The 26,726-nt window shown below is 41.0% G+C and overlaps 1 protein-coding gene across 7 annotated transcripts in view; it reads right to left on the reverse strand.

The window, feature by feature from the left end:
• Mapkap1 (MAPK associated protein 1) overlaps window positions 1-16,221 on the reverse strand; it is a 231,391-nt gene extending 215,170 nt beyond the window's left edge. For 3 of the 7 annotated variants that reach the window (XM_040286328.2, XM_005320968.3, XM_078048219.1), the window contains exon 1: window positions 15,982-16,220. The gene's annotated coding sequence lies outside the window, so the exon portion shown is untranslated. Of the gene's footprint in view, window positions 1-15,981 lie in introns of all 7 variants that reach the window. The other 4 variants (XM_040286329.2, XM_005320970.4, XM_021723550.3 and 1 more) reach the window with 2 other exon arrangements.
• Window positions 16,222-26,726: the final 10,505 nt, after the last annotated feature.

The following is a 26,726-nucleotide window of genomic DNA, read 5'->3' on the forward strand; positions in this document are numbered from 1 at the left end:
GTTCTAGATAAATACCCAGAACTGAAAACTCATGTTCACAGAAAAAAAGTGTGCATGTTTACAGTAGCCATTATTCCTAACGCAGAAGGTGGGAATAACCCAAATGTCCAGCGACTGATGAGTGGATAAACAAAAAATGTGGTATTACACTCTCAATATTATTTGGCAATAAAAAGGAAAGAAGTACTGGGGTTGGGGTTAGGGCTCAGTGATAGAGTGCTTGCCTAGCATGTGTGAGGCACTGGGTTCGATTCTCATGCACCACGTATAAAATAAATTAAAAAAACAAAACAGGAAAGAAGTAGTACTGATATATGTTACAATATACATGGACCATGAAAATATTTTGCTTGGCAAAAGAAGCCAGATAAAAGTCCATATATATTGTATGATTTCATTTATATAAAAGGTTTAAAACAGGGCTGGGTGTGGGCTCAGTGGTAGATGGCTAACCTAGCATGTGCAAGGCACTGGTTCGATCCTCAGCACCACATAAAAATAAATAAAATATTGGGGATGGGAATGTGGCTCAAGCAGTAGCACGCTCGCCTGGCATGTGTGAGGCCCGGGTTTGATCCTCAGCTACCACATACAAACAAAGATGTTGTGTCCGCCGAGAACTAAAAAAAAATAAATATTAAAAATCATTTATAAATAAATAAATAAAAGGTATTGTACAATTACAACTATAAAAAAATTCTTTTTTAAGGTTTAAAATAGACAACATCACAGAGACAGAAAAGAAATTAGTGGTTCAGGAGGTAGGTGAGGAGGAATGAGGAGTGACTGCTAATGGAGTAAAGGTTTCTTTAGGGGGTGACAAAAACAATGTGTTGGAATAAGATAATAGCAGAGGTTATACAACTTTAAAATTATACAAAATTATTAAATAGTATACTTTAAAAGGGTGAATTGTGCCAGGTGCGGAGGCACATGAGAGGCTGAGGCAGGAGGACTGCAAGTTCAAGGCCAACCTGGGCAACTTAGCAAGACTCTACTTCAAAATAAAACGGTGTACCTAGGGGTGTAGCTCAGTGGTAGAGCACCTCTAAATTCATACAAACACCTCTATGGGGGTGTAAGGGTGGAATTCTATGGTATGTGAATTATATCTATTTTTAAAAAGAAAGAAAGGAGGTAGAAACACAAGAAAGACAAGAATCCATGCTGCTGCATCCTAGATGTCTTCCAGTTTAGATGATTCCAACCCAAGGACACCAACAAAGTGGTTAACTGAGCAGAGCCAGCAACAGTAACCATAAAAAATTTAAAACAATTTTAATTCTTCTTAAACGACAGATATGAAAGTCTGGGAGGTGCCAATTTTTTTTTCCTTTGGGGGAAAAAACTGTCAAATATATTAGTAGAGGTAGCTAACCTACATTTCTAGTTGAGGAAGATTAATTCTAGTGCCAGAAATCCCAGCAGAACTTCTGACTTTGTTAAAGCAAATTTCACACACTGGAACAGCTCCTCCTCCCAGGGCACCAGACAGCATTCTAATCCACACCAAAGCAGGGCCCTATGAAGCCACAGAGTGAGAGAATACAATGCCTCTGCCAGTGGCCTACTGAGCCTCTAGTACTTCAGGAGTAATTTTCCTCTTCACTTTGGGGGGGAGGGGGCCTGAAAGGGATAAAACAAGAAAGGCAACATGACATGACCAAAAAAACAAAGGTTTGGAAAACTGGGTATCATAGCAGCTGAGAAAAATGGGATGCTTCCAGTTTCTAGGCGACACTCCCAGTTTCTAGGCCTTAGTTCTCTCTTTAAAAAAAAAAAATTATTTTTTTTAGTTGTAGTTGGACACAATAACTTTATTTTATTTATTTATATGTGGTGCTAAGGATTGAACCCAGGGCCTTGCACGTGTGAGGCGAGCACTCTACCACTGAGCCATAACCCCAGCCCTCAGTTCCTTCTTTTCTTATATCACAATGTTGATGCCCCACTGTAGGACTGAAAAGTGACACTCGAATATTAGTATCCTCCTTGTTTCACCTGAAACAAAATTAGTTGCTAATACTGTACATTTTGGGGTCAAATTGGAAAATAAGACTTATGAACCCCATATCTATAACATAATCAAACACACAATCTTGATCTCAAAATTATGAAGTATAGAGATACCCAAGTCAGGAGCCATTTTTCTTATTCTTATAGTGCTGGGGCTTAAACCCAAGGGTCTTATACATGTTAGGCAAGCACCCAACTACTGAACTACATCCCCAGATCCCTATCAGGAGCCCTGACTCCTTTCTATGACTCTTATCGGCATTTAATTATCAACCCTGTGCATCCTACCTCTATCTCTAGATCTCAATCACTTCTCTTCCTCTCAGTAATCTAATGCAAGCCACAATCACTCACCATGGCTATAATGGTTGTTTCCTAATTTGTCTTAAAAACTTCCCAAACTCCATAATATGATTGAACTTTGCCTACCTCTATGCAGTCCCATTTCCAACTCACCCTTCTAGTTCTTTCTACTCCAACCATACTGAATTTTGTTCTCTTTTTTTGTTCTTTGTTATTCTCCTTTTGGTGGTACTGGGGACTTAATGTGCTAGGCAAGCACTTTACCAACAGCTACATCCCCAGCCCTAACTGTTCTCTTCAAGCCTTGAACATCATCCTCCCTCCTCCTCTTCTTCCTCCTTCCTTCCTTCTTCTTCTTCTTTTCCTCCTCCTCCTCCTCCTCCTCCTCCTCCTCCTCCTCCTCCTCCTCCTCCTCCTCCTCTAATATTTTTAGTTGCCAATGGATTTTTTTCACTTTATTTGTTTATTCATATGCAGTGCTCAGGATTGAACCCAGGGCCTCACACATGATAGGCAAGTGCTCTACCAATGAGCCACAAACCCAGTCCAAACATATGAAATATGAAATACTTCTTTATGAAAACATTCTCTGTCCTATCACCTGGCTTAGACTTTCCTTTCTCCTTTATCCTCCGATCCCAATTTAGGTATCACCTGTCCCAAGAAGATTTGACTTTACCAAGTCCAATGTAGGTATTCCTCCAAACTCATCTTGTCTCTCATTACTGTAGAAAGCTACCTTACAGATTGCAAGTCCCATGAGGGTAGGAACTGTATCTATAGTTTTCATTGCTCAATTCCTAAAACTATACTTAGTTCTTAAAACAGACTTAGCAAATACTGACAGAATAAGTGAAAGATTATAATTAAGTAAAAAGTTAAAATGACTAAACAATTTTGTTTGTTTTTATGCAGTGGTGGGAACCAAACTCAGGGCTTCATGCATACTAGGCAAGTACTCTACCACTGAACTATACATCCAGCCCTGCAAGTGAAAGATTTTGTATAAATTATTTTCTTGATATATAATATATAGTTTTTAAGGGGCCTGGGGTTGAGGCTCAGTGGTGGAGCACTTGCCTCACACATGTGAGGCCCTGGGTTCAATCCTCAGCACTACATAAAAATAAATAAACAAGGGGCTGGAGTTGTGGCTCAGTGGTACAGCACTTGCCTAGCATGTGTGAAGCATTGGGTTCAATTCTCAGCATCACATATAAATACATTAGTAAGGGCTGGGGATGTGGCTCAAGCGGTAGCGCGCTCGTCTGGCATGCGTGCGGCCCGGGTTCGATCCTCAGCACCACATACCAACAAAGATGTTGTGTCCGCCGAGAACTAAAAAATAAAAAAAAAAATGTAAAAAAAAAAAAAAAATACATTAGTAAACTAAAGGTCCATTAACAACTAAAATAAATAAACAAAATAAAGTTATTGTGTCCCTCTACAACTAAAAAAAATTTTTTTGAATGCATTTAAAACTTTAATTTTAAAGAAAATTATATATATATACACACACACACACACACACACACACACACACACACACACATAAATGAAATCCAATTCTTCATAACATCTGTGGGGAAAAGGACTTGGGCATACATGCACTTTCTACAACCCTAACACTAATACCAAATACAATCAAAAGGAGTAAACCTACTACCTCAGTGGGGCTGGTGTTCTTAGCATTGTTCCAAAACTTTCAATTTCCTTAAATGGAAAAGGTAAAAAAGGTATGTATAATCCGCCCCAACCCCACACAAAAGAATGCTAGATCCACTATAGAGAATGTGCTTACTCCAAATAGCTCACCAAGTGAAGGTTACTGAGAAATACTTCAAATTCCATAAGCACTTAGGACTGCAGAGTGCAGGAAAGGAATGTTCCAAGCAGACTAATGGAATAAGGTATAAATGAAATAAAGCCTGATGCATGACTATCTAAGGAAGTCTAAGCTGAAGACTGAGCCTGTTTTTTCTGAAATCATTAACCAAGATTCAGTTTGTAAAACAGATTTGAAATATCTAACATATTTCATAAGTTCCACATATAAATCATAAAGATAACTAAAGAAATTAAAAATAAAATAACTTCCTTTACTAGTTTAAGATATCTAAACCTCTAACATATTTCAGGCTCAGTTTTTATATTTTGGGATCTTTTTTACACCAACAATTTGAATTCGTATCATGTTATTGTCTATGTAAACAAGAACAGAAGTTATACCAACTTGAATTTTTATTATCATTTTGGGGATGCAATCCCTCTTTTAAATCTGTTTATATTTTAACTCAGCAACTTCTATGATCAAAGCTTCATTAGCTTGTAAACAAACTGTTTCCCAGGTAAACTGAATTGCCCTATACAAGGATCTTAAGCAAATAAATAAGTACAAAACAGGCAGAGATTATAAATTAGGGCAGACAAATCTGTATCTAGCCCCACGCCGGTAAAGAGCATTCTATCAATATAGTGAAATGCTAATCTCCTAATTAACAACCTAATTAGGTAATTATGGCTTTGCAGAGGGATGCCGAAATGAAATATGACAACATGGTCACCTCTTTATATGGCACCTGTGGGCCTTTTCAGCTGTCATTGCAAAGAGTGCAATATCAATTTAAACAGATGACAAAGTGCTGTCATTTTTCATTCTGATAATATACAGAATGCTTTGGACAGAAGCAGTTTACAAAAGAAAAAATTCACGTAGTATTTTCCTAATTCAAATATGCTCAAATACTTAAATTTTTTGCAGGTTTTTATAATGCTTATAAAAGAATTTCTGGGCACATTAAAAAAAAACTGGTCACAATCCTCAACTGTACATGTCGAAACTATTTCAATTATGAAATACATGACAATTAGAGAAATGTATAAGGCAACAATTCATCATGACATTTTAATAATACAGTTATAAGAAAAATTAAAAATCTAAACTAAAAATCTTCGAATTTTTTTCCTATAAAATAAAAAGGTGAGATAGAAATTCATACTTGTAAATTATAAATAAGTTAAAATGAAGACTAAGCCTGAAGAATTACTGAGCAAAATCAGTTAGACCTCAAAAGTGACTTCAACCTTGCTTGATTTGCAAAAATAAGTGAAATCTAACTTAGTAACTTGTCCTATTTCTTGTAAATGTATAAGAAAAAGAGAACTTAAGCTGAACCAATCAAAAGTAGCCCACAAATTTATCATATAATTCCCAATGGATAGATCAAATAAGGTAAAAAACTCTACAATTATCACCAACCAAATATTTTCTTTGGTTTACTTCTATGTTCCTCCTATAATTACTTTCTCATTGCAATCCCATTGTGAACCACTTCTGGTTTAGCCCATTGTGAACCACTTCTGGTTTAGAACTGATCACTTCATGAATCACTGTTTGCTCAAATAAATTCTTTAACATTTTTTTGTGTCTCAGGTGACTTTTTTTTAACACAAATGATTTTCTACATCAAAAAAGCACTTCCCAATACATAAGTAATAATAAACTTACAAACAAGCTCTGTATACCAATAGCCAACTTTGCTCTCAAGGAGATAGGACTGTACTCCCTCTGAAAATAAAGACAAAGCTGTCCCAAGACTACTCTTAATCCCAGTGGTCACTGAAGCGGTGATGGTAGCACTGAAACACTGGTACCAACATAGATACAAGTCTTCTTCCATGATATTCTCTTAAATAGGGTTTTGTTTTGTTTTTGCAGGGGGATTATCCTGGAAATCTTAATATTATTTATGTCAAAACACACGAAACTAACAGGACTGGGTGGCACATGCCAATAATCCCAGCTATTCAAAGGAACTTGTAAACTCACAACGAGCCTGGGCAACATAGCAAGACCCTGTCTCAAAACAATAACAACAAATAATAATAATATAATATAATAAATACATACATAACTACATTCTAAGGGCAAAATGAGGTACACACTAGCTTAAAATATAATCCATCTACAGCTTCAGAATCATTTGCATTAGGCTGGGGAGTTCTATACAAAGCACCACCAAGAAAAAAAGAGAATCAACCATATTAGTGAAAACTATTGATCAAAATATGATACTCACTGTCTCTAGTCATATCAAATTTAAACTAAAATTATTTCTTATTAAAAATGTTATTCAAAAATATTGCTAAAGAAAAACAAACCTAAAATCTCACCACCTCTTCTTTCTATTCTTTGCATTTATGTTTGACATAATTGGGAACATATTTTACAAAGTGTTATGTACACTTTTCATGAATATTATGTGAGTAATTAATGTCATTAAAATTGTTCTAAAACATCTAAAATGACGGTACAGTATTTCCATTCTAGAGATTTTCCATAATCTCTTATAACTTTTGTTCTCAACACTAAGATTGTTTCTAATTTTTGCTATTATAAATACTGCTGCAGTGAAGATTTTTGAACATGAATATCTTTCTACATCTGATTACTTCTTTAACAAAGATTCCTAGGTGTTGAGAGCCACAGCGGAAGTGGCCCCAGCAACTTCTAGCTGCCAACTGTGATGTTCACTGGGCTGTTTCCCAGCCCTTTCAGACCAGGGAGCTGTTCATTGGGGGACATTTTTTGGCTCTGCCCACGCGACCCAGCCAATGGGCCTCAAGAGCAGGAGGAGTGGGGGAGGTGGAAAGGCTTGTGGGAAGCCGGTGGTGGCAGTTGGGCTCTGAGGAGCTGTTTTGTTTGGCGTGTGTGGGTCTAAAACTAAAGTTCGTTTCTTTTGACAAGTGGCTCCTGAATTGTGCCCAGCCAGACTGCGGCACCTAGGAATGAAATTATAAACTGAAAGACAAACATGGATTCTTTTTAAAGCTTATAAATACTGCCAAAGCCCTTTTGGTAAGTTTTACAAATTTACATTCTCACTAGTAATATATGAGTGACCATCTTAACACCAACCTTTGACAGCAGTATTAGGGACTTATTAAATCTTTAAAATTCATATCATAAGGTTATACCTATAATCAAACACTCTCACAACATAATAAATAACAATCTTCTGCATGAAGTTTAAATGAATGGGAGAATGGCCAGAGCTAACAACAATACCAAGACAAGGGCCAGTTCCAACATCTAAATCTAAAGCAGCATGAAAAGTGGCAAAAACACCAAATTTAGAGTGAAACAGTTTGGCATGGGGGCATACACATGTAGACCAGCCCAAGGAGGCTGAGGTGAGAGGAGCACTTGAGCTCAGGAGATCCAGGCCAGCCTCAGCAACCATGGCAAGACCCAATGTCAAAACATAAAAACAACAGAGTCAAAAACAAAACTTCAATGATGTGTCAAAATGCATTCTACTGTCATGTATAACTAAAACAACAACAAAAACGTTCAAATCGTAGCTTTGCCATTATTGGTAGCTCTATATCTTGAATTTCTTTACTTCACCTGGCTTCAGTTTCAGCAACAGAAACAGGGAATACATAATATCCCTTGTTCTAATAACTTCAAAGGGTAGTCACAGGCACAGAAAAAAATAATATAAGCAACTGGAAGTGTCTGTTACTTACTAGACTGATTCATTTAAATAGCCTTTTTAAAAACATACTAAAACCCTTTTCTCAACAGTAGCTACTAGTTAGGTATACTGTAACTCACGAAGCACCATCAGAAATTAACAAGTCTAATTTCATGATTCAGACATGAAACTGAGTCTCATTCCTTCATAACCACTACACAGTATTACTGCTTGTTACTAATATCCCAAATGTTTTATGTCCCTGAATGTGGGTACCTGCATCTCTCCAGATGTATCATGGTTCTCACTAGATACATACATAAATGGCTTCATTTAGTCCACACAAGTACAGCATGAGATTTACATTACTGTCACCATTTTACAGATTGTCCAGGTCCCACAGCTAATAACTGACACAGCCAGTATTCAAATGGTAGAGTGCTTGCCTAGCATGTATGAGGCACTATGTTAAATTGTCAGCACCATATATAAGTAAATAAAGGTAAAAAAAAAAAAAAGATTCAAGTCCAAGGACTGGGACTGTGGCTCAGGAGTAGAATGCTTGCCTAGCATGCATGAGGCCCTGGGTTCAAGCCCCAGTACCTCAAAAAAAAAGAAGGGCTAGGGCTGTAGCTCAGCAGCTGAGCATTTGCCTAGAATGTGTGAGGCACTGAGTTCAATCCTTAGCACCATATAAAAGTAAATAAAATAAAGGCATTCTGTCCATCTACAACTACAAAAAATTAAAAAAAAAAAAAAAGATTCAGGTCTGAACCTGTTTTTTAATTAATCTCCTGTATGTCAGCAAGTAAACTTTACAGATTTACTTTGCTTTCAAAAGACAGTCCTTCAAGAAGTTTTCTACCAATTACTCTGCTAAAATAATACTTATTTACAATACAGTACCTAAAAATGGGTCCACAGGGAACAAAACATGCTATTTTTTTAATATCTGAATTTTTACACACCCCACTTTCTCTCCATTAATAATAGAAGCATATTCATAAATGTATACCCAAGTATGGGGTATTATGAATCTAACACTGCATATCCTTAAGAGTAAATGCAGGGGCTGGGGATGTGGCTCAAGCGGTAGCGCGCTCGCCTGGCGTGCGTGCGACCCGGGTTCGATCCTCAGCACCACATACAAAGATGTTGTGTCTGCTGAGAACTAAAAAATAAATATTAAAAATTCTCTCTCTCTCTCTCTCCTCTCTCTCCTCTCTCACTCTCTCTCTTTAAAAAAAAAAAGAGTAAATGCAACATTATGTTCAATTTATTTTACAAGCGATTACTATAACTTAATTCCAACAGTTACTCTAATGTCTTCTTGCTTTGTCCAGAATTTTAGGGTTTGTTTTAGTTTTGTAATGGCTTATCCCATTTTCTTTCAATTACTTAAAACTGTTTTCTACTTTTGGCTCAAATTTTATGTTTCCTATGTTAAATCTATTTTCCCAATATATCTAGATACTGCCAACTAGAGTTAATAAATTCTGATTGACTGCTCAGGATTTATTTTCTTCATTTTTATATTCTATGTTATTTTCCTAATACAATAGAGTTTGAGTGAAAACAAGTATCTAGAAGACTAGTATTTCTTCAATTTTCACCTTGTGGAAGCTGGGTATTAAAATAAAAATAAATTAAACTTTTGGGCTGGGCTGTGAACTCCCTGACCATATTTCTCTCATTCAGCTGGGTGTCTCTATGATCCTTTCAATCTTATATATTTATGTATGTATGTGTGTGTGTGACAAAGCACTGAAGAAAGCCTGTAGGCATTTGGGGAACCTCTGGCCCATCAAGGTCCTTCCCCAGAGAAAGTAAGGAACTAAAACAGAAGTTACTACTCAGTAACTCCCTACCTGCCATCAAGAGAGGAGGAAAAGGGCTGGGGCTAGGGCTCAGTGGTAGAACGCTCACCTAGGACGTTCGAGGTAAGGCGAGGCACTGGGTTCGATCCTCAGCACCACATAAAAATAAGATAAAGATATTGGGTCCATCTACAACTGAAAAATAAATATTAAAAAAAAAGAAAGAAAGAAAGAGAAGAGGAAAACCATCTGAGATTTCTCCACTGGGGTCTGCAGTCATCAGTTAAGTGACTTTAAGCATGTCAACTAGAATCAGTTTGGCATCCTGAAAAGACTTCAGCAAGGTTTGAATTTTGCTCCTCATTATTAACCAGAAGGGGAAAAATTTCAAAGATTTTTAATTTGACTTGACCAAAACCCAAGAGGTACCATTAGTGGTATTGCTATATTCAGAATTAAGGTCTTTCTCACCGGGCCTGGTGGCACACACCTATAATCCCAGTGGCTCTGGAGGCTGAGGTAGGAGAATCACAAGTTCAAAGCCAGTCTCAGCAACTAAGCGAGGCCCTAAGCAACTCAGTAAGACCCTGTCTCTAAATTTAAAAAATACAAAAAAGGGCTGGAGGGCTGGGGTTGTGGCTCAAGCGGTAGCGCGCTCGCCTGGCATGCATGCGGCCCGAGTTCGATCCTCAGCACCACATACAAACAAAGATGTTGTGTCTGCCAAAAACTAAAAAATAAATATTAAAAAAATTAAAAAAAAAAAAAAAGGGCTGGAGATGTGGCTCAGTGGTTAAGTGCCCCTGAGTTTAATCCCCAATACCAAAAAAAAAAAAAAAAAGTTCTTCTAGTCTACTGCACTTTCTACTAAATTCTAATTCATTGGATGTCAGCATTCATCTAGAAAGATTATAATTAACCCCCTTTCCAATACACCTATCTCATAAGTTTATAAATATTAAAGGAAATAGAGATAAACAAATTAGATCTGGTAGCATCTAAAGTGATAAAAGCACCAAACGAAAGCACAGTAAGGTCATCTCATCACTGAACTCCATTCCTCCTGAAATTTAGCCTAATATAAAAATATTTTTTAAAAAAGCATTCATCCTTCTACTTCCTGAAAAATACCACTGCAAGTTACAATGCCCCCTTACTGGCAATCTACCAGACTTATGATCAATCATCACTACATTATGTTGTACCTCCTGATCTGAATGATGGGTACTAAAATTTCAGCAGCAAGCTAGGTGAGGTGGCACATGCAATCCCAACTACTCAGGAGGCTGAGCAGGAGGATCACAAATTCAAGACCAATCTGGGCAACTTCACAAGATCCTGTCTCAAAAAAAAAAAGAAATAAAAAAGGCTGGGATGTAGCCAAGTTGGTAGAGCACTCTGGGTTTAATCCCCTCTTCTGCAAAATGATAATAAAAAAAAATCAAATTTCAGCAGCCAAGTAGATCAAGAGTTTATAATCAGGCAGCCTACAATTGTACACAGCCTACAAATGTGTTATGGTTGAATCTTTCCACCTCTTAAGTTTTTCCCCTCAGGTTATTTTATTATAGCAACAGAAAGATAATATCATGCCCAATCATTTAACTGGCAAATTTTTAAACTAAGTACATTAAAATCCAGATTTCGTCTAGGCACAGTGGCGCATGCCCATAAACCCAGTAGTTAGGCAGGTTGAGGAAGGAAGATCGCAAGGTCAAAGCCAACCTCAACAATTTAGCAAGGCCCTAAAAACTTCAGCGAAACCCTGTCTCAAAACATAAAAAGGGCTGGGTCTGGCTCAGTGGTTAAGTTCCTCTGGGTTCAATCCCTAGTACTCCTCAAAAAATAAAATAAATAAAATATAAAATCCAGATTTCTAGCATCTTTCAAAAAAAAGAAGTCAGAAAACCTAGGAAACTGGGCCTACTTATTCACATGGCAATAAGCAACTGGAGTTCCTCCCTCATCTTTCCAAATACTTGGGACAATGCACACCACCACACTTGGATACCTCTCAGCTGGGTATATGCTCTCCAGTTCACCAAGTCCCACCCTACTCATTATAATCCATAATGGATACAGGACTTCGGAGACTCCAGAGGAAGATGTTCAAAAGAAAACTAAGTTAATAAATACTTGTTTACTTTTTGGCCAGTTATTTCTCTTATCCACACACTTGAGTGTGACTTCTGGGTAACAGCCCCTAAGCCCTGAGCTACTCATGTTAAATGGGGATAATATCACCTACCTCACAAAATTATGATATTAAGGGAAATAAGGCATAAAAAAAGCATTCAACAATGACTGAAATACAAACGCCTGAGTAGTTTAGATCTGAAATGTCCCAGGGGCTCACATGTTGAGTGCAGCAATGTTCAGAGGTGGAGCTTTTGGGAAGTGATAGGATCATGAGGGCTATAACCTCATTAATGGATTAATTTACTGATGGATTCATAGATGAATGAACTATCTGGGAAGTAGTGGAAACTGTAGGAAGTGGTACATAGTTGAAGGGAGTGGGTCCTACATGGCATTCCCTTGACTGTCTCTTGTCCCAGGCGCCTTCTTTTTTCTCCTTTTCTGCTTCCTGGCTGCCATGGGAAGAGCAGCTTCACTCCACTGCACCTTTCCCCAAGATGTGCTGCCTTACCACAGACCCAGAAACAATGGAGCCAGCTGAGAGACTGAAACCTCTGAAATCAAGAGCCAAAATGAATCTTTCCACCTCTAAGTTTTCCCCCCAGGTTATTTTATTATAGCAACAGAAAGATAATATCAGGCCCAATCATTATAAACGCCACACAAGATCCTGAAATGTGTTAACTTGTGAATCAAAACTTCTCAAAAACTTTAAACTTCACAGAAAACATGATGTTGGGGTATTTTCAACTGGGAAAAATGTGAAAGAATTCCTTGTCGTACGGTAATCTGATATCTCTTGCTATATACTTAACAATAAAGCTTATATATCACAATAACAGATTTCCAGCAAACTCTCAGCATGAATCATACAAATCCACTGAACTACAACTTTTCAGAATTAAGAAGCCCCCCACCTTTACCACCAAAAAGAAATATATTTGAAGTGACATATTAGATGAATTTATTCAGTGCCAAGGCCACTTCCACTCCTCATTATACCTACTGCCAAGCAGCAACTGGCTCACTAAAGCTAGGGCTCAAGGGCTGGCTCCTCTGAGACCTCTCCAGAGGATATCCCTCCACATCACAAAGAAGAGCAACATAGTGCAGTCCCATAGAAGAGACAGTCCATAATACAGCAAGCAATGCCTCTAGCTCAGTACCACCAGCTGTATAAACAAGGGTTTTGTTCTTTGGCTTTTGGGTACAGGGGATCAAACTTAGAGCCTTATACATGTCTAGCACACATTCTACCACTAAGCTACATCCCTACCCCTCAAGGAAGTTAACCTCTTTGTGCCCCAGTTTCTCTAGTATACTAATAATTCCTTTCCATGTAGGAATAAATGAGATAAAATATTTAACACAATGCCAACACACAGTAAGTACTTGTTAGCTAACTCGTTATCAGTGTTTCTTTCTCCAGGTTCCACAGTACCCCACAGGAACTCTACCTTATTATCTATAGTACTTTACTAGTTCATCTGCGTACACGACTTCCCCAATGGAATGTCAACAATCTCAGGGTAGTAACCAGTTTTATTCCACTTTGTATCTCCAGAGTCTAATATTTTGCCTGGAGCTGTTGAATCAATCATAAATCCTCAAAGTAAATATTAACTGGAAAACTTATGAGACTGAAATTTACCTATATTGCCTGGCACTCTAGCCCTCACTGACCCTGACCCCAATTTGATCTCCAGCCTGCAAAAAGAAGTAACAGCTTGCTTTACTTGGGCTAGAAACTCATTCACCACTATAAAATCACATCACATGCATTATATCTTTGCATCTTACAGCTGTTATTTTGGAGGTAACTTATCATATATGGGTTGAGAATCCCTTATTCAAATGTTTGAGATGAGAAGCGTTTCAGAGTGTAGATTTTTTCCAGATATTGGTATATCTGTATAAACTTCATGGGTGAGCATTGCTAATTCAAAAGTCCAAAATCTGAAATGCTCCAAAACTGCATCTCATCTGTATAGACTTCATGAATGAGCATTGCTAATTCAAAAGTCCAAAATCTGAAATACTTCAAAACTGCAGCTTTAAAAGTTTCAGATTTTGGAGCATTTTGGATTTTGGATGAGGAATGTTGAAACTTTGACAGGCTCTTTATATGAACTAGCTTATTAAATATTCACAGTGTTTCTTGAGGTCAATATTGTCCTCTATTTGAACCCCTGGATGAAGAAAATGATACTTAAAGAAATTTGCCAAAGTTCATATACATAGTAAAAAGATCAGGAATGGAACCAGAAGTCCATGCTTATTCTCTACAAACTGTTTTCCTTGCTCATATTCAAAATTGAACTGGCCCAGGTATGGTCTCTTTGCCTTGGAAGATTAGTCTTATTTACCTTTAAAGAATTCTCAGGGCTGGGGTTGTAACTCAGTGGTAAAACACTTGCCTAGCATGTGTAGGGAACTGGGTTCAATCATCAGCACCACATAAAAATAAATAAAAGGGAATAAAAAGAATTTTCAGTACCATTCATTTAAACACTCATATTTTCCTCCTGATCAGTTGCTTCAATAGGTACTTGCACAGAGAGGTATGGTGTGAGAAAGAAGACAGGTAATGGGAAAAGCACAGGTCTAGGCATCAAACAGACCTAGGTGTGAATACTGCCTGTCTCATAGCATCTGTGTGATTTGTCCTGAGTCCTCCTATTCTGTAAATTGAGGTTAAAATGATTAAACAAGAAAAACTTATATGCGATATGTAACAGATACTGAGTTTATCTCACATTCTGGAGCATTCCTTAGCCATATCCCACCTCACAGAAGTTAACATTCTACACTACCATAACACAAAAGGAACTTTCACACTGTATATATAAATACACTGTTGGAATTACTAATTTCCTTCCCTTTCTCATTAAATTGAGTTTCCTGTGCACAAAGCTGAGTCTTCTTTAAATTGCCTACTACTACTGCCATACTTTCTCAGTAAATATTTGTTAAATGAAATAATTGTGAATAAGTAGTGATTATGGGATTCTAAATGAGAAATACTTCCACCTGGGGCTGTCCAAATTGACTGAAGGAGGCCAACTTCAACCAGGCCATGGATAGCATCTCAATAAGTAGAAACAGAAAACAGAAAAGCTTCTAGGCAGAGCAGGGAGAATGTCCCAGCAAAAACAAATGACACAGGAAAAAACAAAGGTGATTTGAGAGTCTACAGTAATGGATTATATTGGGGATCTTTTCAGGCCTAACTGGAAAGAAAGCCAAGAGCCAGATCAGGAGTGTAGAGGAATGTGAGTGCAACCTGGCACACACAGTAGTTAAGTATGAGCACACAGATGAATGGAAAAAAAGTCCCCCACAGACCCAGGAAGCCTGTAGGTGTGTACGCTGGAAAAGAAAAAAACAAGTACGAATTTATGGAGAACTCTTTCTGTATTTACTAAGCACCTTGTGTGGGATCACAGAACATGAGGAATAAAAACTATTCTTTTTCTACGCTAATAGGTTTTACCATCAGGGATCCACCCTTTGGGATTGTCAAAATAAGAAGAATGTTGTCTTCAATGTGCCTGTCCGTTTGACCATTCAAAAAAAAAAAGTTTTCAACTTTGCTTCTTTTGGTTTACAATGTGGTGTTTTGCACAATGCCAGATGGCTTCCAAAATAACTTGCATTCATTCAGATTGAAGTTTTTACCTATTTCAGAGCCAATTTGGGAATTTAGTTAAAGTTAAGCTGTTGAAGCTATATTTTTTTTTCTTTCCTCCACACTTAAACACTTCTTGCCACTCCCACAAACCAGAAAAGTGAACTCAAGCTCGAGCGGCACTTCAGGGAGGAAAAAGTCTGCAGACTGTTTGTCCCTTGTAGGTGGGAGGAGGGGCACTAGGAAACAGGCACTACACAGGCAATGCCTTAAAAACTGGATTTCATCGCATGAACACCAGGGCACCTAGATGTTGCCGAGTGTTGGAGCCAACTGCACACACGCCCCCGCCCCGACACTACCTGTCCTCCAGCTTCTCCCCTAAATCACACGCCCGGCTGGCAGGCTCAGGGCAGCCTCGACTTAGGGGAAGGGCCAGGAAACGGATGCTCCCAGGCCACCAGAGCAAGGGCTGACAGACGGCCCGCCGGGCAGCGCCGAGAGGCGGAGTGAGTGGGCCGCCAGGTCCCGCGCGTGGGCAAGCTGGCTGGCTGGCTGGCGGGCGAGCAAGGGCGCTAGCGGCTGGGGCAACCTTTACCTGAAGCTGATTCCACACTACGGGCCGGGTCGGCCCCGGGGCACGTTCCTGAGGGGAGGGCCCGGCTTCCCCACGCCTCCCGGCCCCTGCCCCGAACTCTGCACTCTCGGGATCCTCAGGACCGGCACTCCTACCGGCCCGCTCAGCTGCCGCTTCCCGGGCTTTCCCTCATGCCCCTGCTGCTCGCCGCCGCCGGCCGGCCGAGCAGCAGCCCTGTTGCCCTGAGCCGCGCCACGACCCGGAACCGCACCCCGGCGCACCGGAAGTCCCTGACCGGGAAGGATCCTCTGGCTGGGGACTCAGTGCGCAAGCCCCAGAGCCGAGAACGTGGAGCAGCGCCCTCCCGGGAGGCGGGGCCAAGCGGGAGGCCCCGCGCATGTGCGCCGCTGCCCCGGGGCGGGAGAAGGCCTGGGCCAGCGATTGACGCGGGTTTCCTGCTAAGAATGCGGGTGCCCGCACCATCCTTAAACAGATATCAACGTTAGGGTTCTCTGTCAAATATTCTTTCTCCCCACTTCCACGGAGAAAAGTCCTCAGTTGTCCGTAAATGAGCGATGAGACAGTTTAGCCTCTATTATCCGAAAGACCTGGGTTCAAAAGCCAACTCTTAACCTGCTGCGTGTCCTAGGCCACCACACCTCCCCTCTCGGAGCCCACCTCTAACAGTAGTTCCACCTCCAGAGCATACTGTGAAAATCGAATGGGAGGATGCTTCAGAAACACTCAACACACTGCCAAATAAGAAGCTATTTCTTTTTTCTTTCAAGTGCAGATGATAATAATCTTATGAGGTTTCGAGGAGATCTAAGAGGACTAACGCGGATCAGATGCTCCCATTTCTCAATCTCTCTCTGCCCTCTGGGAGTCAATGTCAGAAACCGTGGTGAAGGGGGAAAGGGGCCTTAAGCAATGCAATGATAGTGTTCTATCTGAGAAATGGTCTGGGAAGTTTCTCAAAAAATGTATTTAGCAGCTGGGCGCGGTGGCGCACGCCTGTAATCCCAGCGACCTGGGAGGCTGAGGCAGGGAATCGCGAGTTCAAGGTCAGCCTGGGCAATTTAGGGAGACCCTGTCTCAAAATAAAATAGATAGGGCTGGGGTTGTAGCTCAGTAGTAGAGCGCTCGCCTAGCACGTGTAAGGCGCTGGAGTAAATAAATCCAATAAAAGTATTATGTCCATAGACTTTAAAGAAAATTTTAAAAAGTAAAATAGATAAATAAAGAAATAAAAGACTTAGGAATGCAACTCAATGGTAGAGTGCCTCTAGGTTCAATTCCCAATATCACCACCAAAAAAAAAAAAAATACACTTATCAACTTAACAAAAGGAAAAAGAAATGTTGAATTTCAACCCTGGGGGACCCCTACTCAATTTAAAAGTCACTAAGTAATACATCATGAATCATCCCGTGTGTTCGAATATATAATAGCTGGGCATGATGGGGCACGCCTGTAATCCCAGCATCTCGGGAGACTGAGGCAAGAGGATCTCAAGAACTTAGCAGGGCACTAAGCAACTCAGTGAGACCCTGTCTCTAAATACAAAAAAGGGCTGAGGATGTGGCTCAGTGGGTTAAGTGCCCCTGAATTCAAACCTAGATACCAAAAAATAAATAAAAATACAGGTGTCATCACAAATTGGGGAAAGGAAAGCCTTCCAGGTGCACACTTACCCACACACACACACACACACACCACCACCACACAACTCTAACAGGGACCTGTTGGAGGCACTCTGCAAAAGGAACAGGTGTGAACAAAGGTCAGATGTTCCATTTTCTGAGGTGTCAGTCAGTTTATCTGCCCTCTGGGAGTCAATGGCAGAAACCGTGTACTTTTTCTAGTAGTGGGGGTTGAACCTCTGGAATGCTCAGCACATGCTCTACCACTGAGCTACACCACCTGACCCTTTCCTAGATCTTCCTTTCCATTTTCACATCTCTCTTAAGCTCCAGTCTGAAGCCCAGCTGCATGTCCCTCAGGCACAAAAAACTCAACTTGTCTGAAACAGAAATCACTGGAATGCTAAGGATTTATATGTTCTGAAGATTGAATACCCACTCTGCTGCTTCCGGTCTTATGACTTCCTCTCTCCAAATTGCCTCTCCTTTTGTGTAAAATGAGAATGGCAAAAGCCCCATCTAACCTCTTTGAGTTGTTGGGATTGCATGAGCTAATACATACAACTCACATAGAAGAGAACCTAGCCTGTGGTGAACATTTGCCTCTATTCCTATACCTTGGTCAGTACACAGATTTTTTTGGGGGGAGGGGATTGAACCCAGTGGGCCTCTATCACTTAGCCCTTTTTATTTTTTATTCTGAGACAGGTTCTCATTAAGTTGCAGGGATTGGCCTCAAATTTGGATTCCCCTGGGATTCCACTGCCTCAGCTCCCAAACAGCTGGGATTACAGGTGTGCACCACTGCACCCAGTATACAGATATTTATTGAATGCTTATTATGTATTAAGCCTGTCTTCGGCACTGGAAATTCAGTTACACAAAAGCCAGACAGGAATCCTGCCCTAAAAGAGTTCATAGTCAAGTTCAGCTATGGGTTTGAAATAGTTACTATGGCAAATTGATGTGCAGGAAAATATGGTACTGTTGCAAGGACAGTATTGAGGACCCAGCTGATAGTGGAAACTGTGAACTTATGGTAGTTCTGGTAGTGTTAATATGATAGTTCCTGTGATTTTTCTCTTGCTAATTTGAACAATCAAGACACAGGCACGCACAGAGTGAGAAACTGAATTAATCCAAGGAAGGATTGTTGCTGGACAGGTCAAGGCATGTTAGATCTCATCTTTTAAGAGTGCTTTAATACAAAGGACCACCAATGTGTGCTGGATAGGGAAGAGAATTCCAGAAAGGCTGGTATCATTGACCTCAAAGGTCTCAAAATATGTGATGGACGTCACGGACAGAGCAAGACAAGACAGAGGTGTCTTCAGAGACTGATGTCTTAATGAAGATCTTCAAGTGAAGAGACTGGTGGGAGTGGGCTCGCCACTCCAGGGGAATGGCGGGGAAAATCATTGAAAATGAAACAGTTGAGGAGCTGAGAGGCTTGTGAACTTCAATAGCTCCCAGGATCATGGACAGAAGCAAGTGAAGAGGAAACCAGATGGGCTTCCTATTGGATATGAAAAATGAAAAACCCCAAGATCCTGTGGGCTGGGTAAGGGAATGAAAAAGAAAGCCGTACTTTGATAGCTTCCAGCTCTCCCAAGATAAATCCTTCCCAGATGCTGGCCGAAGGCGGGGTTCAGAAAGTGTTTTATCAAAACTAGAATGATAGTCTCTAGGAAGCACTAATCTCTTCTAAGATAAAACCTTTCCAGGTGCTGGCCACAGACTCCCAACCCAGAGACCCAAATTCCCGAGTACCCAGACTGACACGCTCACTAAATCACCTCCTTTGTTCAGTGGCTCATTTCCCACCGGAGAGTGGGTCCATCAGAACCACGATTCCATTCCTGAATAAAGGCTGTTGGCTGAGCTGTGAAGTTTGCGTCAGCCCTGGTGTCTTGGCTCTTACTGTTCCCGCCTGCTCTGCACCTGAGGAACAGCGCTGGGCAGGTAGATGAGGAGAGGAGAAGCCAAGGAGGCGGCAGGAGACCAGGAGAGTCGTATCCGGGTGTGGAAGGGGGCTGAGAGCAAAGCACACATTGACCTCTTTCCCAGACCCAGGGGTGCACAGTGCTGGGACCAGAGAGCGAACACGTACAGAAACATAACACTGTGATGCACAGGGATGGTGCTGGGCCAGGGCAGGCGGGGGGACTCCAACGGGCATGAGAGCCTTCCTGTGAGGGCCAGGCTTCACAGCCTTCATCTCCAGCTGGGAAAGGAAGTCACATTAGCGGGTGGACATTCCCTTCTTTCTGGTTCTCAGGACTAGATGGGAGACAATGGGCAGAAGTTCTATGGACTTCAACAAACTACCTGCCTCTGGGCCTCCATTTCCTCATCAAGGTTGTTGTGAGGCTTCTGTGAGCCAATACACAGAGGCTACTTCCAACAAACCCTGATATACCACAAGTGTTCCAGAACCGCCAGCGCCTGTGGCCCAGCTGCCAATGGGCAGCGAGGGTAGGGTCCCTTCATGCATTTCCTTCCTTCACACTCTGCTCAAGCCTCAATGACCCTGCCCTGTCCACTCAGGAAACACCTAATTATCTTTTAAAAGTGGCTTAAAATAACCATTTATTATTTCTCAGGATGCTGTGGTGATGGTATTTCTCCTGCATGTCTTTTCTGGGCTTTCACCTGAGGGCAGCCAGAATGGTTGGAAGGAGTAAGATGGCATCACTTCTGTGACTGGAATGTGGGCAGGGGTCCCTTGGCATTTCTCCTTGTGACCCCCCCAGCTGGCTTAGTTTCTACATAGCGTAGCTACAGGACTCTGAAAGGGCAATCGCCAATGTGCAAGTGATTGTTTAAAAAAATGTATTTGTGGAGCAGGGTGCAGTGGTGCATGCCTGTAATCCTAGTGACTAGGGAGGCTGAAGCAGGAGGATCACAAATTCGAGGCCAATCTCAGCAAGGCCTAAGCAATTTATTGAAATCCTGTCTCAAAATAAAAATAAAAAGGGCTAGGGATGTATGTAACTCCATGGTTAAGTATGCCTGAGTTCAATCCCTAGTACAAAAAAAATTATGGGTACATATGTTTTTTAACACACACACACACATACATACACACACACATTAACTATTTCTACTCATTTTTTAAATATTTATTTTTTAGTTGTAGTTGAACACAATACCTTTATTTTATTTATTTATTTTTATGTGGTGCTGAGGATCAAACTCAGGGCCTCACACAAGCTAGGCGAGCACTCTACTGCTGAGCCACACACAACCCCAGACCCCCTGTACTTATTCTTAAAGACCTAATTCAAATACTGCTTCTTCCACGAAGCTTTCCCAGATTACCTCTCTCTTCTATAATATGTCACGTGAATCACTTCATTCTCTCTGTTTACCATTTATCACACATTTATTACAACGCAAACAGTAAGTGAAAGGTGCTCAAAAGTGTGTGTCTTGGGCACCTTTTCATTTAACAAGGATTTGGAAGCGATTGGAATCTTATTTTGTGTAAGTATTATCAGCACATGGAGAATACCATTTGGCTAAACCTGACGAGGAGCTGAGAGTAAACACGGTAGGGAGAAAATAATGCTTTTTCAAGTCCTGTCAAAACTGGGGGGGGGGGGGGAGGCACTTCCCAGTTCCTCTGCAAATGCGTGTTCTTTTTATATTATATGTGTAAATAGGTTTCCCAGCTATCTTCCCAATTTTGACTTCTACTCCTTTTGAAATACTTTTTTTTCCCCTCCCAGAGGGAAACTGCACATTTATACTCCCATGGTATTATGCAGTTCCAGGAGAGAGTAAATTAGTTGTCAGAGAAGCCCCCTAGAAGTGCACAGTTTCACAGCACCATAGTATTTTTTCAAATTTAAATAAAGTTTCAATGTAAAGAATTGTTTAAAGCAAATGTATTGCTTGTAATAAGGCAAGTCTGGTGGGTGGAAGCACAAAATTAACCAACCAGAAAAATCTTTAAACATAACCCTTTGAGGGTACTGTTTAAATACAGATCATTAGGCCGGGGATGTCGCTCGGTGGCAGAGTGCTTGCCTAGCATGGTGGGGCCCGGGTTGCATCCCCAGCACCGGGGAAAAAGGCAGATCAGCACCGGAGGCTCGGCAGATATTTGCCCAGCTTTGTTCTGTGCAGTTTTCATGCTGGATATTATTTCCAGTGAGTAACCCTTTTTAGGTACTTGGGGTGAGAATTAGACATCTGGCTGTATTATAATGTCTCTGTAGCTAAAAAAATTCCAGGCCCGTAGCCTGCTTCTGATAGTGACTTTTTTTTTTTTTCCTTTTCTTTTTTAGCCAGGAATTGAACGCAGGGACACTTAATCACTGAACCACATCCCTACCCCTTTTTATATTTTATTTTAAGATAGGGTCTCCCTAAGTTTGCTTAGGGCCTCTATAAGTTGCTGAGGCTGGCCTCGAACTTGCCATCCTCCTGCCTCGGCCTCCTGAGCCACTGGGATTACAGGCATGTGCCCCTGTGCCCAGCCTGGTAGTGCCTTTCTTATTTCAAAGGTTAGCTAGTACTGTGAGTGCCGACCCCTAAATTAATTGATGTTAACAGTACTTAGGATGTAAAAAAAAAAAAAAAAAAAAGGACTTGTGTGCTTTGTCGAATGCAACTTCCAAGAATGCATAATTAACAGTGTCTCCATTAATATACAGTATGTTCAACAGTGAGACACCGCTATCATAAATAAAGGTAGACATGGATAAATTTATAATTAAAAATGCATTAGAAATTACAAGCATAATTTATTTACTAATGTGCATTGGAATAAATTTTATGTGTAATATTTTAAAACAGGGCATTAATAAATAATAGTGAACATAAAATGTTTTTGCAGCTAAAAATATTTCAATAAATATTAGTAAGTTAAGTGTGCTGCAGAGTTATAATTGCTATGAAGTAAAGTTCATAGAATAGAATCATAATGGAGAGGACTGTTTCTTGGGTGTATTCAAAATGTCAGAAACAAATGGCTGTCTTTCTTTGATGCTGACAAGTTAGGTTTTCAAAGTTGTGCCTGCACATGTTTTAAGAATAAATGCTGCCAGATACAGTGGCACACTCTAGTTATCCCAGTGACTCAGGAGACTGAGGCAGGAGTATCACAAGTTTGAGACCAGCCTGGGCAACTTAGTGAGACTCTGTTTCAAAATAAAATCAAAAAGGGGCTGGAACAGTGGTACATGCCTATAATCCCAGTAGCTCTGGAGGCTAAGGAAGAAGGATATGGAATTCAACATCAGCCTCAGCAACTTAGGGAAGCCCTAAGCATCTCAGCAAGACTCTCTCTAAATAAAATACAAAAATAGTTAAGCACCCCTGGGTTCAATCCTTGGTACCAAAAAAAGGGGGTGCGGGCTGGAGGCGTAGCTCAGTGAAGTGTTGCCTAGCAGGCTCTGTGTTCAATCCCCAGCACAGGGGGAAGAAATTACTCACTTCTTAGGACACCCAAGTACTGAATAATGGAGCATTGTTTTGAAACAATCAGGATCCTCTGAGGATCCAGGGCCTTGTGCATGCTAGGCAAGCATTCTACACTGAGCTATATCCTCAGCTCTTGTTGGTTTTTTGTTTGTTTGTTTTGATACAGAGTCTCACTAAGTTGCCAAGGCTGGCCTCAAACTTGTGATCCTCCTGCCTTAGACTCCGAAGTAGCTGGGATTATAGGCATGGTACACCTCACCTAGTTAAAGAGAATGCATTTACAGATAGTGAATTCAGATATTTTTATATATATATATATATTTTTAAATTGTTCATGGATGTTACTTTATTTATTAATTTATTTTATATGTAGTGCTGAGAATCGAACCCAGTGCCTCACACATGCTAGGCAAGCGCTCTACCACTGAGCCACAACCCCAACCCGTGAATTCAGATCTTATCCACCTGTTTGGCCCACAGTAATTTGAAGCAATTTTTCATAAGAACCTCTTATTTGAAATCTGAACCTTTCATGAGAAAATTGACCTTATTGGGACCAGAGCACTTGCTTATTATGTACTAAAGCCCTGAGTTCAAACCCCAGCACCACAAAAAAATAAGTAAAAAGAGTATTGACCTTGCCTTGTGTATGTGTATGTGAGTGTGTTGTTGTTGTTGTTGTTTGTTTGTTTTTGTGGAGCTGGGGAAGGAACCCAGGGCCCTGCACATGCCAAGTAACCTCTGCCACAGAGTCACCCCCAGGCCTGTGGTTGGCTCTACCAAAGGCAAACAATTCCTAGATGCCAGTCACTGTTCTAAGTGCTCGCATCTTCTACCAGTTTCATGGTCTGAACCACTTTACTGACTCCATTATGCTAACTTTACATGTATTTAACTTTCTGAGTGTTGACATTACATGTTATTGAGATTGTACATCCCCCAACACACAGAAGTATTTGTTTGATGCGCCTGAAAAGAGTGTGTAGTGTTTAACGTTTTGCCTTCTTTTTTTTTTTCCTTTCAAATAAGCCTGTAGTTGATGAACAGTAATGAATGGCATCCGTCACTGGTCCAGCCTTACCTTGTGCCAGGACCTGGGCTAACAGGGAGTCTAATTTAATGCTCAAAACAATCCAATAACTGGATGTTGTTTTCCATCCAGTTAACAAATGAGGAAACTGAGTCTCCAAAAGATGAAATCACTTGCTCAAGATCATACAATTTGTAACTGGCTGCCTGGGAGCCCCAAGACCTGTACATACCCAATCATAACCAGCAGTCCCCATTCCTAAAATAGCCCTGCCCTTTCTGTAAATCACGTTGCCGCCGGTGTCTCACAGTCCTTTCAGCTGGGTTTTATTTTTTTCCACATTGATATCTAATCTAAGTCCCTCCTGCTCCCATTTAAGATAATTCCCTCATGTCCTGTCCTTGGTAGACAGGAGCTGATGTTTAAAACACATGAGCAATATCCCTTTAGATATTTGAAGATGGCTATTAAATTCTCCTTAACCTTCTTTTCTCCATGATGTGTTATTAGTAACCCCAATTCCTTTTGCCTTTTCTCACAGGGACTCTTTCTATAGCATTCCCCCCGCCGAGTCAATATTCTGAGAAAGTGGTTTTAGGTTTTCTGTATCTCGATTCATTATCATCACCTTCAAAGAGCACCCACACACGCGTGTGAGCCAGGGGAGCCACGCCGGAATTTATACAAGCCAGGAAAGCTGATGTTGCCCCGGCTCCAGGATGACATCTGAGTCTCCAAATAACCCTCTTTTAAATCCTTCCTGTGCCTGCACCATCTCCCCACCTTACCTGGGACAATTTACTAAACCAGAAGTAACGTGAGGCAGGAGAGTGTGTCAGTCATCCCTGATAACCGGCACAACTGAAGCCCGTGGCTCAGTGAATATTGAGAGTAGAGGGAATGAGGATCGCCACGCGATGATCCACGCCAGGCTAACACCTTCATACACCCAGGGTGACCCAAGTTAGAAGAGATGTCTCTGTGTCCATGAGTCAGAACAACTGTGCGTTAAATTCCGCAAGTGGCTGTGGAAAAGGGGTGTGAATGCGGTCACTCCTGTGCCTTTGAGCAAAGCCAGTGCTAGGAACCCGGTGAACCAACTCCTGCTCAGAAGTCAAACAAAATGAAAGGGAAGTGGCCCCAAGGCTGACTCGGCACAGTCGGCCTGCTCAGGGCTGTCCGGCTTCTCTTGAAAAAATTAGAAAGCTCTAGCCACGTTGGGTCTGCAGCCTACTTGTCAACAAGCAGGCCACCCTCCTGCTGGGCGGTGGATTGTGACTGAAGGCCTCATGGCAGCCACTGTTCATCATGACACTTGTGCTGGGCCTTTTCCCATACCTGGCCCGCTGTGTGCACTTGCTTTACCTGCCTCGCTCTGAGGGCTCTTGGGTTGAGGCCAGGAATTCATTTCTACTTTTTCATAGCAAAGGGATTGGTAGGAAAGGGAGAGGATGAGGGGGAAGTCTCAGAGCCCACAACACCTGGGCCAACCTCTTCTCCCCAAGCACAAGTAACAATCTCCCACGTAATCTGGACATTATAATGGGGAGAGGGAGAGAGAGAGAGAGAGAGAGAGAGAGAGAGAGAAGGGGGGGGCGAGGGCTATAAATTATTTGTCTTTTCTTTCCAAATTTTTTGTTTTGTTTTGTTTTTGTTGGGCAGTACTCACAATAGGCAAGTGCTCCACCACTGAGCTGCATCCCTAGTTCTTTATTTTATTTTGAAACACAGTCTTACTAAAGTGCCCAGGCTGACCTCAAAGTGAGATCCTCCTTCCTGCCTCAGGCTCTAGGGCAACTCGGATTACAGGTGTGCACTACCATGTCTGCCTGTATTTCCCAGTCCTTTGCAAAAATCCTAGCATAACATACCGCTTCAAATGAAACAGGTTAATTTAGCTTCTGCTCTCTTGTGTCCCAAGGATGAGCAGAGCTGCATTGACTCTCTCTGTCTCAGTTTCCCTACGTGTGCAGTAGAAGTGATAACATCTGGCATCATATAATGCCGTTTAAGAATTGTAAAATGTCTATACATGTAAACTACAAAAGAGGAAAACTGCCTCTCTAAGATATAAATTCTTTGTCGTTGTGGTTTTGGAGGTGCTGAGGATAGACCCCAGGGCCTCATGCATGCTAGGCAAGCACTCTATCATGGAACTATATCCCCAGTTGCCATGATTTTACCATTCTTTTCTCCCAATGAAGATAATACAGAGATTTTTGAAATATTTTCCCTTCAGATTCAACAACAGTGATTGTGAATTTAAAAAAAAAAAATCATTCTGAGTCACACATGCTGGGGCACTCCTATAATCCCAGCTACTAGGGAGGTTGAGGTCAGATTGCAAGTTTGAGAGCAGCCTAGGCAACCTAGGGAGGCCGCGTCTCAAAAAAGAGAAAGAGGGGCTGGGGTTGTCACTCAGTGGTAGAGCACCTGCCTAGCATGTGAGAGGCCTGGGTTCGATCCCCAGCACCACATAAAACTAAATAAGCAAAACAAAGGTGTTATGTCTGTCTACAACTAAAAATATTAGAAAAAGAAGAAGAAGAAGAAGAAGAAGAAGAAGAAGAAGAAGAAGAAGAAGAAGAAGAGAGAAAGAAAGGAAGAAAAAGGAGCACAGGAACTAACTAAAAGCTCTCTGCATGGCCAAACCTAAAGCAATG

The sequence above is a fragment of the Ictidomys tridecemlineatus genome, chromosome 4 (assembly GCF_052094955.1).
Source record: "Ictidomys tridecemlineatus isolate mIctTri1 chromosome 4, mIctTri1.hap1, whole genome shotgun sequence".
Classification (NCBI taxonomy): domain Eukaryota; kingdom Metazoa; phylum Chordata; class Mammalia; order Rodentia; family Sciuridae; genus Ictidomys; species Ictidomys tridecemlineatus.